This window comes from Catharus ustulatus, chromosome 5 (assembly GCF_009819885.2).
Source record: "Catharus ustulatus isolate bCatUst1 chromosome 5, bCatUst1.pri.v2, whole genome shotgun sequence".
Lineage (NCBI taxonomy): Eukaryota > Metazoa > Chordata > Aves > Passeriformes > Turdidae > Catharus > Catharus ustulatus.
Genome location: NC_046225.1, coordinates 34387866 through 34405147, shown reverse-complemented (window position 1 = coordinate 34405147; position 17282 = coordinate 34387866). Strand labels below are relative to the sequence as shown.

General features: G+C 43.1%; 1 protein-coding gene across 5 annotated transcripts in view; it reads left to right on the top strand.

Moving 5' to 3' along the window:
* The first annotated feature begins 8637 nt into the window (after positions 1 to 8637).
* MARCHF1 (membrane associated ring-CH-type finger 1) overlaps positions 8638 to 17282 on the top strand; it is a 262292-nt gene continuing 253647 nt past the window's right edge. For all 5 annotated transcript variants that reach the window (XM_033061054.1, XM_033061049.1, XM_033061052.1 and 2 more), the window contains exon 1: positions 8638 to 8707. The gene's annotated coding sequence lies outside the window, so the exon portion shown is untranslated. The remainder of the gene's footprint in view (positions 8708 to 17282) is intronic.

Genomic DNA, 17282 nt, shown 5'->3' with positions numbered 1-17282 from the left:
CAAGTGTGGGAAGAAAACTGATCTTTACACACTAATGCTCACTACAGGAAGACCTAAATGAAAATACACATCTGAGCATATTGGAAAGAGTTATTTACTGACTTTCCTTTCTTTTCTGTACCTTGCAAACTTTGGCAGAGAATTCCTTTTCATGTAATGGTGTGTTGTCCAACTTGCTTACATTTTCACCAGCAGGTAAAGATGGATGCCATACTTTTAAAATTAAGCATAGAACCTCAATTATCTTTATTCAATTCAGAATAAATTAATGAATTGTTTTTCCAAGACCCCCATTCATAGAATATCCTGAATTAGAAGGGATCCCAAAGATCATCAAGTCCAGCTCCTGACTCAGGACATGCAATTATCTTAATAATTATATGTAAAGTAGTCATGATGACATGAAACAAAAAGTGATTCCAGCTGTATCTTTCAATTCTCGACTTGTGAGCAAGTCAGATCCATGAATTCTGGGTGATTAGGCTATTAGGCTTTGATAAGTTATGTAAGTTATTAAGCTTCAATTATTAACTTTCTTAAAATGAAATGAGAACAAGGCAAAAAGGAAAATATTACTTAAGTTATCTCATCAGCAGGACACATATACAAGAAAGACTGAAGGAGTTTCTGTTGCCAAAATGATCCCTTTAATTAAGGAAAACAAATCTAATGAGAATTCAGTGATGTCAAGTATTGAATCATAATGAAATGCAGTAAATGAGATGAACTGGTTCCTGTAGATCTAATAATATTCAAGTCAAGAGAGAGAAAAACATTACAAACTGTGAATGCAGTAACAGCATTCAACAGTCTAAATCAGAACAGCCTACTACCAGAATAGTTAAACTACCTACTTTATGGGATATTTATGCATCTTCGGCTCAAGTACAAATGTGAAAACTAGAAACCAGTCAAGTGAACTACAGAGATACGTAGCCCCTCTGTTCACAGAACAGCAATTCCAAATTAAATAAAGTTCAGTGGTCAGAGTTTTAAAGTGGAATTGGTAATCTACATCTGAATGAATGTGAAACTGGAGTATTCAAATAGAGACTTAATCCTGATAATGTAAGTGCCTGAGAGAACAAGGTAGATGTGACATTTGCAGATGAAATTTGGGCATGCAAGCATTTAGCATCTCCAGCATAATGACAGCCAAAAATGACTTATGAAGGTCCTGCAGAGCATTAATTTATTGTTTCAGCAAAAGAACTGCTGTTGATGAATTCTTGAATAAGATGTGATCTAAAAATGCACTTTTTATAGGGACTGAAAATACTTGCTCTGATTTAATATGAAGAATGAAACCAATAAAGCTGATGTGGTAGTCTACAGTTATGCATTAGAGCATACAAAAGCTGCCACATCTTTGATAGTTAGGGTGTGGGGCAGTGCCTCCTTAGAGGAGACATCCTCATTCTCCATGCATGGATGGCAACGTGGTGGCAAAGGGCTGTCTGGAATGATGACTTAGATGCCTTTCTGGTATGCATATATGATTGTTAATCATTCTCTCTTACTCCAGGAATAGTGGAGTACAAGGCATTCTGAGCTCTTCTGCACAACAGGAACTCCCCTTGAGCAGGAATGACTCTCAAGGTGTTCCCTGAGGCTGAGGGACTACTTGCTGCAACAGAGTCTTGGTAAGTGATTAATAGCATGCTAAACTTCTTGAAATCTTACCTAAGTGATAAAAAGGATCATTTGTGCATGTATAATCTTTTAGTCATCAACCACTGACCAAGCCTGGCAATGGATCCATCTGCACCTAGACTCCTCCCTAAGAAGGAGTTTGGAACTCAAGGGAGTCCTTTCTGAATCTCGTTACACAACAGAAGGATCTCATTTTTGTCTCTGTCCCCTGCGTAGTAAATAATCAAGCTTGCTGTTGAATCTTGTTAAACCACTGCCACATTTACCACTAAACTTCGTTTTACGTCAATGAATTCAGAAATATTGAAAATTGAAACTCTTTACTTATAAAAACATAATATGACTGACTAGAGAATACACTTCAACCTGTTGCATTAATTGAGGCCACTCTTCTGAATCATAATTTAACTCTTCCCCTTAAACTGCTAAATACAATGTAGAGGACAAACAACACCGCGGACAAAAATCAGTACAGCATACTTGATATCTACCTTACCAAGGAACCAAGACATGAAAAACAGTTACTAGTAGTTTTGGTAGTGCCTAACTTACCCTTTCTATTAGATCATAAGTGTTGCTCAGGAGTAGAACATTCAATTCATCCTAAATAGTCATGATAACTAATTTTTTTTTTCAGTTTTGTAAAATCTGATCTTTTATTTTTTTTTTCTGCTTATTTTCTTTGTGAAGAAAATAAACATTAGGAACTGTATAATGGAGTGAAAGTTCACAAGATGGAAAACAGTACAAGTACCAAAGTGTGCTTACCTCATAGCATTATTTCATTCAGTCTCTCTTTTTTTTATTTTTTAAATTTTATTACAGTAATTTCACAACCATAAAGCGCACCAGACTATAAGGCGCGCCCCTCGGGAGTCGGCAACTTTTGCAACTTTGTTGATCATATAAGGCACACCGGACTATAAGGCGCGCTATTTTTTTGCGGCAAGAAGCCACGCGGTGCACAACAAAGTAACAAATTACTGGCAGGTGCTCAATTTGCAAACATTTTTCAAAGATTGGTGTAGCCTTTAAACGCAGCCCCAGGCGCCCTCCCCGTGCAGCAGGCCCCAGCACTCCCACCCGCCTCCGGCGCCGGCTGGAACGGCTCACGGCTCCCACCGCGTGGCTGCGCTGTGTCCCGGCTTCCCCCCAGCCGACGGCGGCGCTGCTTCTCAGTGCTTTTCCGTGGCGCTTTGTCGCCACTTTTCAGCGCTTTCCCGCGGCGTTTTTTTGCCACTTTTCTGCAGAGATTTTTGCTGCTTTTCAGCACTTTCCTGTGGTACTTTGTCGCCGCTTCTCAGCACTTTCCTGCGGTGCTTTTTCGCCACTTTCCAGCGTTTTCCTGCAGCGCTTTCTCGCTGCTTTTCCGCGGCGCTTTTTCGCCGCTTTCCCACGGCGCTTTTTCGGCGCTTTTTGGCAGCGCTTTTTCGCCGCTTCTCAGCGCTTTTCTGGGGCACTTTTTCGCCGCTTCTCAGCGCTTCCCCAGGGCCCTGCCACTTCCCCCCGCTTCTCCCCGGCCAGCGGCTGTGCCGGTTCCCGGTTTCCCCCGCCCAGTGGCCGCGGCTCCTGCGGTTCCCGACTCCCCCCGCACGACTGCAGCTCCTGCGGGTCCCGGCTCAGCTTGCAGCTCGCACTTCCGGGTTTGCAAATTTCCGAACTTTGTACATGAGATAAGGCGCACCGGACTATAAGGCACACTTCTGGGTTCAGGGGAAAATTTTAATCAAAAGGGTGCGCCTTATAGTCGTGAAATTACTGTACTTGTTTTTGGTGGTAAGCAGCTTTTTTATACCTTTCTTTTGAAATGTTCAGTGTTTTCATAGAATTGGTCATCTTGAGCGAGCCATCAAAACACCATTATATTTGCCATCCAGGAGTAAAAACTCAGAGAAGAACACACTTGGTGTAATATTTGTAATGTGAATTCTGGTATGAGAGCAGAGAACAAACTGGCAGCAGGAATGGCCTGAGGGATAAGGAGGTCTCATGCCTTCTTAAATGGGAGTAACAGAAATTCCACACACTTGTTAGTGGGGAACCAGTGCAACATCTTCACATGATGTGTAGAACATGAAAATATGTAGGTCTGAGTTAAAATCGTATGAGAAGCAATTTGAAGTGCAGTGCTTGTAGCCACGGTATTTCAAGGAAAAAAGAGGAGGACAGCTAGCAGGAGATGTGATATTTCACACTCATGATTCTAAATTACCTAGACAGTTTTCCTGTTAGAAAATCCTTACATATGTGGATTTATGTGTGCTGAGTTCCAGTACTACATTAACATTCATACTGTATCTTCCTATTGAAGTGCTTTTCAAATTGCTAATAAGGACACTTCAGGAGGTAACATATAGAACTACATAAGGCACAGATTTTATATTAGCACAACAAAGATGACTCAGTCCTCTTCAGAGCAGACCTTGAATTACTACACATAGCAAATATTTCCTTACAGACAGATATCCTCTAGTCCTTAGTTTGAAGTGATTTATTTCACAACAAAACAATGTTTTTTGCATTTTAGCCCTTAGGCTCTCAGCAGACATTTGCAGAATGAGGGAAAACAAATGTCTGGCTTATACAAAGTTAATAAAACCAGATGCTATTAAGAGCTCACTGTATCAGTATTCCACGCACCAACATGAACACTGGTTTACATTGTTTCAAGAGGAAGGAAAAGGAAGGAGCTAGTGTTAGGATGAAATGGAAAAAAACGCGTAAGTGGGCATAAAAGTTAGAAGGTTTATTTACTAAAAAGATGATAAATTAATTCTTTGTATTAAAAACACTTTGTGTAGAGCTGTTTCTATTCCAAGAAGCATTGTGAAGAAACCCATCAATTCTTCACAGGCATAAGGCTATGACGGTGATTACATACATGAGGCCATCACTTGCATAATTTGTTAAAGTAAAACTGGCTCATTAATGATCAGTAATCAAGGTCAAAGTGAGAGTTATGCCTTAATATTATCATCCAGACAATTGGACACTCCCTCTTAACATGGTGAGTTCAGGCAGTGAGCAATTTGCTTTTCTGCTGTTGAATGCATAGCAGGAAACATGACATGAATTTGGTAGAGTTTTCAATTTGGCAAAGTTTTTGCTCAGAGGAGGGAAAAGAACAAGGAAAGCAGCCTCTGTCTTTCCCCTGTAGAACCTCCATGGCCATTCTTTGTGATGTGCAACAGCTCAACCTTTCTGCTTTCTCTCTTACCTCCTTCTTCTTCTGAATACATGTAAACTCATGCTTTAAAGACCTAGCAGCATGGCAAACAGCAGGCTAGGGCAACAGTCCAGGAAAGCTGGAACTGGGTTCTAAGTTGAGCATTTTTGGCTTAACAAACACCTTTTATGAGGTGTATACATATCCCTTTTAAGGGGATGTGTATTTCCATCATTGTGTCACCGTGCTTAGCTTTTATCCAAAGTCCAGTGAGATCTTCAACGTGAACAAATGGTGTATTTTTTATTTCATCTTGAAGAAAATCTTCAATGCAAAAGGAATTACAATCAAAACGAGCCTTTATTTTTCTAAAAGCACAAAATGAAAAGTAATGAAAGCTATGATGTTGCAAAGTAGTTGTAGATTCACTAAATGTCAGGACAACTTTTTCTCTCTTTTTATCTGCTATCTCTGTGACTAACATGCTTGTCCAATCTAAAGCTTAAACTGAAATTCCTTTTCCTGCTTGACAGGATTAAAAGCTGTGTTCCTCATTTTAGCCTAACTACCATGGTGTGGTCAGATCTGAGAAAGCACTAGTTTAGTCCTTCCCATTTTGAGATATTCTCCTGGAAAGTAGACTTGGTTACCAAGATAAATGTTTTCAACTTAGTAAAACAAGGCAAAATGGAAAGCAAGAGAACTCTAAATCTTCACCTGTGGGGTAACTACTTCACTGTCTGTGTTTTGCAGCTGGCTTGAGTTAGTGTTGCCATAGCTGTGCTGGAAGGTTTCCCCTTCATTTTCTCTCCTCTAGACTGAGCTGAGCTCCTGCTACTCTTGTGAGGACACCAGTGATTGGTGACAGCTGGAGAAGGAGGTATACATATAAATTTATAGACCATCCAGATCTGTTGGCAGTCTAATAAGTAAACTGATCTTGCTCACCACGTCAGCCATATATTTATTGATGCTTATACTGCGAGGTTTGGGAATAACTGAAAGAAAAGAAGAGTTACTTTTGGTCATCACATCTTATTGAGGTGTGAACTGGCAGTGTACCACATTCTGTGTGTACGGCAACACCTCTCACCATGATGTTTGTTACTTTTGCACCATGGAGTTTGTTATTTTTTAATAGAAGAATGTGGTTTTTTTGCTGTCTTTCATTTCATGAATCAAGCCTGCAAAATCTGACTCAAATTTATTACTATCTTTGGGAAAGCTAATGTCATATTGTTATGTAAATTTGAATTTTATTGCAAAAATTATAATTAACTAGTCATTGTAACTTTTCCTAGTTTAATTCCCTATTTGTATATTTTTCCTTAAATAATGTGCATACCATGATTTATTCCTTTTTATCTTTTGTTTGCCATGTCCTCCATGTTAAACATGGTTTTATACATGTTTTTAAGCTGAGAATTTGACAAAGAATTTTTGCAACATGTCGCTGTAGATATTTGTTGCTCACATACAAAATGTTTGTAAATGCAATACTAATTTTTGACATGTGAAAGAATTAAGCCACAAAAGTTTACTCTTGTATTTAAATTCTATGGTTCTGGACTCATAGAGCTGCTTTCAGGACCTCTTCAGCACAAACTCTTCCTCAACTTCAACATCTCTTTAAAACTCTAAATATATTGGCTGCAAATAGACTGCATATTGACGTCCAAAGAAAAAATTTCAGGTATGGTTAGCAAAGAATTCAGACATGTTTGGTCATAATAATTTACTCTGGTGTGTGGTTCTTGGTTGTGTTAGCCATATGGAATCACAGTAGCTGTAGTTACAGAGTTGTTAATGTGCTTAAGATGTGAAGGAATCTAAAAATTTTGCTAGAGAAAGCTACAGTGCCCTGTAAACAAGCATTTCTACTAGTGCTAAGTGATACAGAAGCAGCAATTGTAACTCACCTTTCCCACTGACAGATTGATGCTCTGCTCTCCTGAGGCATTCACTCTGAAGAAATTGCTCTGCAGTGGCAAACTCAGCTCATCTTTTTATATTAACTTCTCTGAATTAATTGCCTACTATGCATCTTCCCTTTAGTGCACATCTTTTGTCCAGTTAAACATTACTGTTCAAATGTCAGCCTGCACGTTGGTTTTTTTTTTTCTGGTAGCAGCCTCATTATTCACTCACTATCAATTATCCATGTAAGTTTGAGGTGTTTTTTGTGTTTTAAATTTTGTGTTCCACTGGACTCATGAGATCAGTAGCCTTTACCAGACCCTGGTGATTAGTCCACTTAAGCAGAGCAATGAGCAAAGGTTTCAAACTACTGCCCCTGCCTGGGACTTCAGGATCCTAGCTGGGTTGAAGACTTTAGTGGAAAGAGAGTCTTCATTCCTGCATGTGTATTCTTACTGATCCAGTTTTAGGAAAAATAATTCCACAGATAGCAAGAAACTACACCCAAATATCTTCTTTGAAAGGGAGGAAGGGATGTATTTTGATGTGGTGAGCAGTCATGAAAGTGTGTTAAGATGGTGAGGCAAAACAGCAATTATTGAGGCTGCTGTAGCTCCATTTTCAATTTTATTTTCAGGGTAAAGAAAATTGCTGTTAGAAGTCTGAATAGGTGAAATCTCAATACGAAAAAAAAAGATGAATAAGGCAAGATAAAAATTGCAATGAGTGAATGTACCTGTGTATAGCTGAGACTTAGGAGAATTTTTAAACTAGCGCCAGAAGGTGAGAGAATTTTGACCAGCTTTATTTCCTTTTAATTATTTATCAGAAAAAGAGAATAAATACATAACAAGAAGATACAACTTTAGAAAATCTCTCACATTTTGATCTTCGGGTCATACATCACGATCCAGAAAAAGCAAAAAAATACTTTAATCTCCTTGAGTGAGCTCCATAATGCAGACATATCTGCTTAATGTTTTGATCATGATGAAGGTGATGCTTGTTTAGACACTTGCCCTTATAGAAAGACTTGATGGTCTTCAATCTTTACAACACACTTGTCTGGAGAAGCCTGAGGCTGGTACTGCCACTCCCTCCACACTGCAGCTCAGGCTGATGTTTTCTTTAATTTCAAGGTATGGCAATTGAGCACAACTAATATTAAAAAAAAAAAAAAAAAAAGTATGTCCTCTTCCTGTCTCTTAAGACTTGAGGCATTATTTAAATCAACATTGAATGGTTTACTCTGGTGAAGAAGCCTGTATCGGGGCAGGTAAATAGCAGATGTATTGTGGAAATTTGGTCTAATGATTGTTTCATTTTGTTTTATTTTGACAATCCCACTCTGGACTACTGCTTCAGGACCCTAGTTTGTTAAGCTGTGTAGGACGTTCAAACTGACTTATTTTCAAACGTGAAATGAGAATCTGAGCACAATGCAGACTCTAAGCATTGGAGATCCCTGTTGCCCTGGGTCCCCTCCCGGCCCCCGCCCCATTCTCCGTGCTGAACTAGAGGCTGAGAGATTTCTCTGTGCCATTTCTGCACAGCTCTCCAGAGGGAAGGGGAGAATCCGGGAGACCACTCCGCTTTTTAATGCCGGGTGAAATAAACATGCAAATAATCCCCCTGTCTCCCCTCGCCCGGGAATTCCACGCTCGGTTTTTATACTTGCAACAAATTGGTTTTTCAGGCTGCTCCACGGGAGAAGCAGAGGGCAGGGCAGAGGAGCGGGACGGAGGGCGAGCGGCGACCGCGCTTTCCCCGCGGCCGGAGCGGGGCCGGGGCCAGGGCCGCGCCTCCGCCGCCGCTGTCCGCGCGCCTCGCGCTGTGACGTCATGGGGCGTGGCGGGGGCGCGGCGCGGCGGCGGGGCCGCGCCGGGCGGGCGCGGGATGGGGCGGGGGGCGCGGCGGGACCCGCCGCCCCGGCTCCCGGCTCCCTGAGGCGCTCGGACCGTACCGCCTCTGGTGAGTGCGCGGGGGCGGCGGCCCGGCACCTGCGGGGTCCCGGCGGGGACGGGTGCTGCCTTTTATTATATTTTAAAATTTATTTTCTTTTCGGTGGGGAGGAGCGCGGATTGGGTTTGGTTGTTCGGTCGGTTGTTTTGGGGTTTTTCGGGGAGTAGCGCCTCAGGCACGCTGCGCCCGCACGGGCTGGCGCTGCCGCCGCCGTCCCCTCGGCCGGTGCCGGGCTCAGGGTGAGGGTTCCTGGCAGCTCCGGGGGCCGGCGTTTGTCCAGCAGCGGTCCCGGGCAGCCCGGTGTCTCAGGGGCCATTTCACACCCTCCGCTTAGCGCCGCCGTAAATGCCGCTCCTTTAGCGACCAGGGATTTCCGAGTGAGTGTGGCATGTCGCGACAGGAGGGAACCCAGGATGGAAACCTTGGGAACGCAGGCGAACTTGGCCTTTGTTTGTAATGATGTTTTAAGTAATTTCTTTCTTAGTTGATGCTCTCTGTGTGGCAAGGTGGATAGAGGTACCAGTCCGTACAAAACGAGACAGTAAAAGCTGTGGAAATATGAACGAAGTTGTTCAGGTTCCCGCTGCTGCCGGCTTGTCTTTCTGACACTATCTGGCCAGGGTTCCTCCTAATCTGGCAGTTCTCACTTTTCCTCTATCCCATGCATTTTGTCCAGACCTCTTGAGAGCCCAAGCGTCAAATGCCTTCTGTTACTTCGTCGTCTTCTTTCTTGTACTTGCAAGTTGTGAGTAGGAACGAATTAAAAAGAAGGGAACACAACCTTATACTTTAATGCAATTTAAATTGTTTTCATTGCCTAGCAGAAAGGTCATGAACTGCCTTGTATTTCTCCTTCTCATTTCAACATACTGTAAAGTTCATTTATCTTGGTGTGCATGGAGATGCGTAAATCTGATAGTTACTGTTTTGTCTTTTCTTAAATCCCTCTGACAGTGCATGGATTGAAGTAAGTAGACAAACTGATGTACTACCTGAGAGAATGAGCTTATCTTGCAGAGCATTTATTTTTTAATACTGAATACTGCCACAGTGCTTCATTAGAAAGTTGGGAGCTAATTAGCTGTTTCTTACAGCTAGAGTTCCCGATTTTAATTGGAGTTCCTGTCTTTAAGTTTAAACTGATTAAAGCAATGCCAAAGCCATTTTGGTTGTTTTCAATGTTTGTTTAAAAAAAAAAAAGGGAGAAAATGAGTAATTTTAAGCTCTTTGTACTTCATGTTGAAAAACAAACACTTCTGTTTGGGGTTCTGTTCTGGATTCTGTTGGGTGGGGGTGAGATGATTATTTTTATCTTGTATTCGAGTGAGGAAGGAAACTAATGGCAATGAAACCTACATGTTTGTTGCTCAAGGGTTATTGTTTTCAATGAGAAAATCACAATTTGAGAAGGAAAACTATAATGTGTTAACCAACAAAGGTGTGGATAAAGAGGATAACCTGTGAGCACTCAGGTGGATTTTGCGACGCTCAAACCATATACAGGGGTCTGTTTGGAGACACAGTGATGGTGATTCCTGTAATGGTGGAAACTTCTGCTGTCTAATATTATTGACCAGAAGTCTTATTCAAGCTTACATAAAGCTGTCATGGTGGTTAAATATTACCCTCTATTATGTTTTCTATTAATCTCATGTGTATACTTCAGACTTCATTCTGCTGAAGAGCGGTTACTTGCATTAGACTTAAAAAAAGGGGCTATCTATGGCTTATGGACTTATTCCTTGCTATATTTTGAACTACATTTTAAACCCTGTTAGGGGTTTGAGAGATTTGCAAATTGATAATTCCTGAGGGAGTTGTTATGCTGAGAAGACTTACAGTGTCTTTATTCTGAATATTTCACAGCACTCTTGACACTCTTTATGAGAAGAGTTTAATGTTTGTTGCACACTGCTAAACGCTTGTGACAAAAATTAGCAATGGGTGCTTTTAAGTAAAAAAAATTAAGTTCTGGAAAATGTACTGCTAAATGAATGATGCCCTTTTAAGGTGCACGGATGGGACTAACTAGAAGTGCTCAAAACTCTCTTGTAGACTGGCAGCTGATCTTGACTTTCTATGAACTTGTTTGCTTCCAGTATTTGACTGAGTCAGCACTGTGATAATATTCATGGCAGAAAGTTTTTTTGTCTTTTCTAACATTTAAAGGATATTGCTGTTACTATTATTTCATCAGCACTGAATTCTTTGCAAAAAATCTTCTTTGGAAAACCTTTGGTGTTAATTGGCCATCACTAGATATTTGCATTCAATGTGCTGGTATCAGGTATGCTGCCGTTGAAACCTATATAGTCAAATCTCTAAGTAATTGTGACTAATTTTTCCATACTATGATTTTTCATATGTTTGGTAAGTACAGAGCACATGAACTCATATGATGCCAGCATAGAGAATGAGGTCAACCATCATCTGTATTTATGTTTTTATGTTTGATGTGGGATGTTGATATGTGGCTGCTGCAATTTTTAATATTCTCAGAATAACTGTCTGGCTTAGCCAACTGGCTTTTCTCTTGTGGGGGAAGCAAGTTTGCATACTAGGAATACCTATGTGTAAAAATTAAAACATTTAATAGATACTTAGAAGAAAGACTTCACTGGCTAGGCAGTTGTCCATACGATCTGAGAGCAAATGCTCCAAACATGTATTGTTATATGGAAGCATGGAATCATGGAATGATTTGGGTTGGAAAAGAGCTTATGGATCTTCTAGTTTAAAATCCTCTGCCGTGGTGAGGGACATAATGGGAATTGGAAGTATCTCTTTAGTGTGTGGAGTCTTACTGGAATGGTGCAGCTAGGAGTAGGTACATCTGCTGATAGTCTTTTCCCTTTCCCTGCATCTCCTTTTTCAGTTCTGCATCTCCTTTTTCAGTTCTCTCTGGTTTCTGCTGCCACAGCCATGCTGCTGCCAGATGCCTGTTTGCTGTTCTTGCTGCCTGTTTGTGTTGCTGCCTTACCCCTTTTAGTTTTTCAGTTTTGATTTTTTTTTTTTTTTTTTTTTTGTTGCATATATGTAATATGTTATTTAATCCAGTAGATGTGCTAATTGTGTCCCTGGCCATGGCATGGGTTTGGAACTAGAGGATCCATGTCCCTTCCAACCTAACTCATTCTATGATTCAGGGTAGCATACAGGACAATGAAATAATATGCTTTGACTTGAAAAATAAATTAGGATCTCTAAAGAGAAACATCTTGTTATATGAAATTAAATCCAGAATAGTCTCATCTTCTTAATAGCAGTGCAAATTCAAATAATGACTTAATAAAGGAACTTAAACCTTTAATGTGATGAGAATAACCTTGCTAATTATCAGGGTTAATGAAGTGCATTTCTTTAAAATGAACAGAGTGATCACAGGCCAGAAAAAATGATCTCTCTTCTGCTGGGTAGTATTTTTCCAATTCATTGGTAATTGAAAAGGGGATTTTGTTCCAGGAAAGTGTGTGATAATACAGCAATTTATATCAGATTCTTCAGGAAAGAGGGATAAACAGTTATTTAAAAAGTAGACTTAATGATACAGCAATAATGAGTAGTAAGCTAACTGTTATTTTCTGTGCCATTTTGATGCTTCAATGCCATTTTTTTCCCCCCAAAATTCACTGGAAACCAGGCATACACTGAAGCTTAAATAGAGTTTCATGATTTGGAATTAGTAGAGAGTTTGATAATACTACATTATTCAGTGTAATTTCACTGCTTCTTTGTGTATTTCCATATGGCTTATAAATTTTCTTTGTGGAATGTTTTTTGATATGCAGAGGCACTAAAGGTGCTCTGGGTGATTGCACTGCCACAGTCCTGTCCTGTTGGTTTTAGGACAGGTGTACAACATACAGTAATTTCACGAATACAAGCCGCACCAATTTGACCAAAATTTTGGTGGAAACCCGGAAGTGCGGCCAATATTCCGGGGCGGCTAATACATTAACAAAATTCTAAAAGCTGCCAACACGGAAGTGAGAGCCCGCGGCAGCCCCAAGCCAAGCTGGAGCCCGGCCGGCCCCGGCAGAGGTGGGAAAGCCTGGCAGAGGCGGGGCCAGCAGTGTGGGGGGCGGGCGGCAGAGCCTGAGCCAGCAGGGCGGGGCAGGGAGGGCGGCAGAGCCTGAGCCAGCAGGGCGGGGGAGCCCGGGAGAACTGGGGCTAGCAGTGCAGGGGAGCATGGCAGAAGCAGGAAGGCCGGCGGGTGGGGCTGCCTGGCAGCGGGGGAAGCCCAGCAGAATCGGGGCCAGCAGCGTGGGGGAGCCCGGCGGTGCGGGGGCCTGCAGTGCCGGCCAGGGCGAGGAAACGCGGCGGCGGTGCAGACGGGAGGGGGCAGCCGGCGAGCCTGGCAGCGAGCGAACACGGCGCGGGGCGAGCGCGGCGCGGCGTGAGCGAAAGCGGCGCGAGCGAACGCGGCGCGGGGCGAGCGCGGCGCGGGGCGAGCGAGGCGCGGCGCGGCACGAGCGAACGCGGCGCGAACGAAAGCGGTGCGAGCGAAAGCGGCGCGAGCGAACGCGGGGCGAGCGCGGCGCAGGGCGAGCGAGGCGCGGCGCGAGCAAACGCGGTGCGGGGCGAGCGCGGCGCGGGGCGAGCGAGACGCGGTGCGAGCGAAAGCGGCGCGGCACGAGCGAACGCGGCGCGAGCGAAAGCGGCGCGGCGCGAGCGAAAGCGGCGCGAGCGAACGCGGCGACGCGGCGGGCGAGCGCGGCGCAGGGCGAGCGAGGCGCGGCGCGAGCGAAAGCGGCGCGTGCGAACGCGGCGCGGCGCGGGGCGAACGCGGCGCGGGGCGAGTGGCGAGCCCGGCGGCGGCGGCGGTGGCAGCCCGCCGGCCGGGTGAGCGAACGCGGCGCGGGGCGGCCGGCGAGCCCGGCGGCGGTGGCGGCAGCCCTGCCAGCCGGGCGAGTGAACGCGGCAGCGGGGTGGTGCTAACGGGAGAGGGGGGCCAGCGAGCCCGGCGGCGGCGGCAGCACCACCCGGCCAGCCCCGCCGAGCCGTGGCGCTGAGCTGGGCCACCCGGCCCCGTCGGCAGCCATGAGCGGGCCGAGCCTTCCTGGCCCCGCCCCGAGCCAGTAAAGCCCGCTATGCTGCGATCCTGTTACTAATTGGCCAATTTGTGAAAGCTGCGCACGGATTCTCGCGACGAACGAAAGTGCGGCTAATATTCGGGGTGCGGCTTATCTATTGACAAAGACAGCAACATTGTCGAGGCACCGGGGGTGCGGCTTATAATCCGTGCGGCTTGTATTCGTGAAACTACTGTACATTTTATAATGTATTGTGCGAGGCTTTCGCTGTGCTAAGCTGTGGATGGCTGTAAAGTTAATTTCAGACTAGATAACTATTGAAAAATAAAGTTTCTAATTTTACAGTGAAGATGATACTATATTTATGGCTTTTTTATAATCTTATGAAATAAATGCTTTTTCTTGAGGACTGTGGCTTTAAAAGTGTTGAATGATTTTCTACTACCTCATATTTAGGAAGAATTCTAATGTTCCTGCCTGGATTTTGTCCCATTAACTTTGTCTGTTACCAGATTTCTTTACAGGAATGACTTCCAGAATTGACCTGTCTATACCTGTCCCTCTGGCATTGAGCATGCCTGCTTTGGGACAGTGGTGGGAAGTACAGCACAGTGGGAAACCTCAGCTTGTTAGCTGCTGCCCTGTACTGGCTTGGCTGAACCCTTAAGTGAGGTAGAACTTCATCTTAGTCACAACTGAATGCATTTTTGCAAAAGCGAACTGCATGATATCAAGTTGACTTTGTTTGGTTGTGCTTTGTAGACAAAGAATGGTAGTCCAAACCCTCAGATTTCAGTAGAATAAAATACATAACTTAAAGTCTGGAAGGTCAGGAAGGGTGTGATCTACTGGGAATATTTCTACAGTTGCCCACCAGCAACTGAAATCCAAATTTGATCTATTTGTACCTCCAAGTTGACTTTCAGGTAGACAAAATTAAATGTCAAATGTGATTTCTGCAAAAATGTTATGTTTAATTTGACTGTATTAAAATTGTGAGCCATGTACTTTAAAAACTGCTTTAAAACAATGAAAAGTTTAATTACTTCTATTCAGCAGGTTGAGTTTCACAGTCTGAAAACCAGAGGCTTGTTTCATTTGTGATTTGGAACAACATTCTCCCTTGCCTGTTTATCTTCATTGCAAAATTGAGTTCTTTAAACAAGATAGTGGTCACTGATTTCCTGTAAGGTTTCCTATTTTTCTTACAGGAACAGTTTCTCTGGTTTTTTTACATCTTTAGAAGTATTACAATTAACTACTCCCTAATATTGTGTTATATTTTTTACTCCACACTGTGTTACACAGCTGTAGGGGGCACACTGCAGAAGGGAAATGGCACCATAGTTCTGCAGGAAACTTGTGGAAATGTAGTCATTGTGCCGTTGTATGATTGGGTCTGCCAGTGATGAAATGCAGGGAGCAGCTTCTGTGCATGTCAGAGTTGTTTATGTTATGCTGGGTCATTGAGTGAAAATTGTTTTTGAGGCCAATAACTTACTAATCCTGGTTTTCCAGTTTGTGCCTGCTAGCTCTCTAAAGCAGAGAGGACATTCCAAACAAGAGCACAATGAGGGAAAGCCAGGCCATCTTTGCTGTCATGGGAGCAGCTTCCTTGACCTCTATGGAGTGTATGTGATGGAGCCATGGAGCCATTGTGATGGCTTGATGACTGTGAATCTCACAGAAGATAGGTTTCTCTCTCCTTTCCCCAAGGTCATCTTCTCTGAAGTCTTTCCCAGAAGGGAAAAAAACAGTACCAGTGATGTTAAGGAGCAGAGAGACTTAGCATGGAGGAAAAGTTCAAAGTGGAAGCCAATTATTAATATATTGCTTCAGAAGTGAAACTGATGTAACATGAGCTAAATTAAATACATACCTAACATAAGGGACAAAATTTTGGCATAAGATAAAGTAGTAATAAAACAGGGACTATAAGATTTCTAGCCAGTGAGGAAGTGAACTTTTGGAGTTACCTTCTGCCAGGACAGGTGTGTGCATGTGTTACATGCTTTCTAAAACTTCCTCATTATAGGAAGCAGAGGTAGGGTCAGGCGTTGATCTCTTCTCTTTGATGACCAGTGACAGGACCTGAAGGAATGGCTTACAGCTGTGTCTGGGGAGGTTTAGGTTCGATATTAGGAGATTTTTTCACCCAAATCGTGGTTGGACACTGGAATAGGCTTCCTAGGAAAGCAATCGCAGCACCAAGCCTGCCAGTGCTCTTAGATTCTTGGTGCAGAGACAGAAGTTGGACTTGATGATCCCTATGGGTCCCTTCCAACTCCGGATATTCTATGATTCTATGTGGTCAAAGTTTTGTTTGGTAAGACATTGTAAGACTTAATAAGTGTGATGAAAGGAGACTGGGAGAATAACATGGAATTCAGCATTCATCCTGGTGTATTGCTGGAAATCATGAGTTGGTACCCTTTTCTGTAGCAAAAGAGCACAGGGTGAGCTCCAGATCTCTGATTTTTGGGGTTTGTTGAGTACAGAAGTACTGAGTACAGCCATCAACTGGAATAAGGAAGTAAGGAAAAACCCTTACTCAGAGGAGGCTGAAGACTGAAAGTCCTGCATGCTAGCACAAAGCAGTGTGTAACAGGATGAAATCTAATCATGCTTCCCTGGTCTTCATAAGAAAAGGATGATTATGGTTCCCAAGGGAAGACCTTGTACTTCAACATTTCTAATATGTGAAATTGGCATCAGTCCTTGCTGTGTAATCTATGAATGCAGGCACATTGCTCTCCTGGCTTGTGGTGAAAAATGTGCTACTTTACCTCATTGCTGCTTTAGGTTCAGAGGGTCTATGCTGCTGCTTTGGAGAGAAACCTAAAGCATGGCTTCTGAGTGCTAACTTCAAAAGATGTCCACTATCTCCTCACAATGATGTGATCTATTTAAGGTCTGTCTGCCAAGTGCAGCCAAGCACAGGTGTGCTAATGCGACTGAGTTTTTTCTCTGGTGAGTAGTAATGATTTCAGTGTCTTGCAGAAAGTTCCTTTATGTAATGACAGTATCAAATTGTCCTTGTCTGTGCTAGTTCTCTATGTGGGTAAGTAGCCATTAAAGAGCCAGCTGATGGGTATGGGTTTCTGTGGAGGCAGATGCTTTTCCATAAAGTTGATAAACATAACTTAGAGGATTGAAAATGTTTGCTGTGAAATTTCCCTGTTTGTGTAGTACCTTGTTAAAAATCAAACAGTAACATCAGTGCCTTAGGTTATTGGAAATCCTAACAGATATGAGGTGTTGGCTGGAAGATGACTTACCTGCAAAAAGGCCAAATTAATTGCACCTCCACATGCCTCTCAAATGCTGGTCTTCACAGCCAGTGGGATGCAGTATTCTGTGGAGCTGGGAGGAAGGGACCGACTATCCACTGTAGGCAAAATGCATCAGAAGGATAAAGGGTCGAATTCAACTCTGGAATTTTTTAAAGGATATGCTGAAGTAAGGTGGACGACTTAAGGTAGAGCAAAGCCTGAGAAATTAAATTCCATCAAATTCTCTTCTTCTGCAACTTCACAAAGAGGAGGAGGAGT